The sequence below is a fragment of the Odontomachus brunneus genome, unplaced genomic scaffold, assembly GCF_010583005.1.
Source record: "Odontomachus brunneus isolate Ranch 3 - 2012 unplaced genomic scaffold, Obru_v1 Obru_scaffold_099, whole genome shotgun sequence".
Taxonomy (NCBI): Eukaryota; Metazoa; Arthropoda; class Insecta; order Hymenoptera; family Formicidae; genus Odontomachus; species Odontomachus brunneus.
The window spans coordinates 393,426-395,769 of NW_022639549.1; the positions used below are offsets into that span (position 1 = coordinate 393,426).

Sequence of the window (2,344 nt, forward strand, 5' to 3'; positions counted from 1 at the left end):
AAACATCGTTTTATCGAGATGGTATCGCCCAGTTGCCAGAAAGATGGCAAAAAGTTGTAGAAAGTGATGGAAAATACTTTCATTGAAATAATTTAAATAAATTTTTTACAATAAATGCTTTTTCTCAGTATTTTTTGGGCGGAAACTAAGTTAAGGTCCTAATACATATACAAACGTTACTAAAGGTGAGACGCAAAGAGTTGCACGGTTGCTCGCTTCTCAAAATTCTGGAAAATCTCTCGACCGAGAGGTAGGTCTGCAGAAACATATAAGAGTCCCCGAAATAAATTTCATAATTTATCGTGACACGCGCTCTCACGTCGAGAGAGAAAGAGAAGGAGGGGAGAGAAAGAGAGAGAAGGAGAGGGAGGTTTTCTAATATTGCCATTGGTATCGCGATGACTCACAACCCTCGTCCAACTTTCCACCCACAACCACGATTTCTCTCCCAACTTAACTTCCCCAAATGTATCATCATCGATTCGATCTTTCCCTACATTCGCCAGAGATTGTCTCACTCTCACGAGATTGTCTCTCTCTCTCTCTCTCTCTCTCTCTCTCTCTCTCTCTCTCTCTTTTCTCTCGTACTCTCTTTCTGTCTCTAAAGTTCTTCCATCGGTCGCTTTACTCTGCCGCTTCTAAATTTACACAAGTGGGATTTCGGCGTTCGCTCGGCAACCCCCGGCCCAGCGCCATCTCACCGTTCTCGGCGCGAAACAACCCCCATCGATTTTCCACGCGCGCGAGCGTTCCGCCGCCGCCGCCGCTTTACCAAATAAGGAAAGGACTCGCGCGCCGAGCGAGCAACCCCCCGACCTGCAACATGGCCGTTCGCCGGATGACAGTTGTTGCACTCGCCTCGGCTGCTCGTTGACCCCGCGACGCACCGGCGTCCCGTTCGACGTGCACCTGTCGGCGTCATGTGTCCGCGCCGTCGAGCCAGATTACGCCGCGATTCCGCGACGGTGAGCGCGTCAAACGTCACGCGACCAACGCGACCGCTCGCCACCGGCGCCGCGTCCTCGTAAAACCCCGACAGGACACCCTGACACCGAGTTCCTCGGGCGGCGAGCCTGCCGCCGCCGTACCGCCACTCGTGGGGATACGTGGCGGTTCGAAAATCGGACAAGGATCTCGTCTCTATTTGTGATATTGTAAATATTACTTGAACAGGTGATCTGGTTGTTGTCCTTATTGTTGTTATTGTTGTTGCTGCTGCTGTCGTTGTTGCTTCACGCCACCCGGGAGTTCAGACCGGTCGACTTAACAAGAAATTTTTTCTCGTTCAGACAGACAAGTGTACGTTTTGGCAATAACTTTATCAGTTGATTGGCAAAGAGTGTATCTTTTATGAGTATACACGGAAAAATACATATTTCAAGTAAATGTTACTTGTTTCAAATATTTCAAGACTTTCTGCATACATCTGCAAAGCTATCACAAGTTCGTCATAAGCATATATATATATATATAAAATTTAGTAAAAATATCCATTCTGAATAAAGTAAGTTTAACGTTTCAATAAACAAATATTAAATTACAAGGAAAACTCAATTTACTGTAATTACTACACAGAGTTGCATCAACTTTTTATTCGATAAGGTTTTATATAATATGCTCTGGTAAATAAAACAAAATATAATTTTCTTCTAATATTCTTGTAATTAAAATAGAAATTCGGTTAAAATCGAACCAACTTTTCCTTGAATGAGGTTTTTTATAATATTCTTGCAAAAAGAATAAATTCTTCTCTTTGTAAGTCACGATAATGAGCCTTTTTAAATATCTGTGATGAATATATGTTTCCTGGGACCCAATACGTGGGGCGCGATCACCGGAATATATTTTAAGACTATTATCAAAAAAATATATATTATAATAATTTAAAAAAAGATATATATATATATTATAATCATTACTTAAAAAGAAGAGAAGTATCTGAGTAATCGTTTCTTAGCAGTAGAATATTTTTCCATGTGTGGCTTATATGATACGAAGGATAACAAAGTAGAAATATGAAAAAAGAAATATGAAAAAAGAATATGAAAAAAGTTATCGAAATTTGCACAAAAATAACGTCATGTAAAACGTAATATGAAAATCTGAGTGTAACTCTTAGTAACTTTGATGCTGCATTAATATAGCAGAAAATTTACATTAATTAATGTACGGTGCAGTTTTAATAAATTAATTCAATACAGTATACTTACTTGATAAATATCATAAAGGAAAATTGACAAGTTTCTACTATCGACTATCTCACACGTTGTGATAATCATGAAAGTTTATCTATGCAAATTCTCTTCTCCTCTCCTCTTTCCAGAAACCAGTGGAGGGGGGGGGG

At 40.3% G+C, this 2,344-nt stretch overlaps 1 protein-coding gene across 2 annotated transcripts in view; it reads left to right on the top strand.

Annotated features, from left to right (window-relative positions):
* Positions 1–2,344, top strand: part of LOC116848737 (protein FAM49B) — a 51,112-nt gene that overhangs the window by 31,291 nt on the left and 17,477 nt on the right. Inside the window, exon 1 of one of the 2 annotated variants that reach the window (XM_032825153.1) lies at positions 831–1,154. The exons of the other annotated variant lie outside the window; for it this stretch is intronic. The gene's annotated coding sequence lies outside the window, so the exon portion shown is untranslated. Of the gene's footprint in view, positions 1–830; positions 1,155–2,344 lie in introns of those variants that run through there. 2 annotated transcript variants of the gene reach the window in all.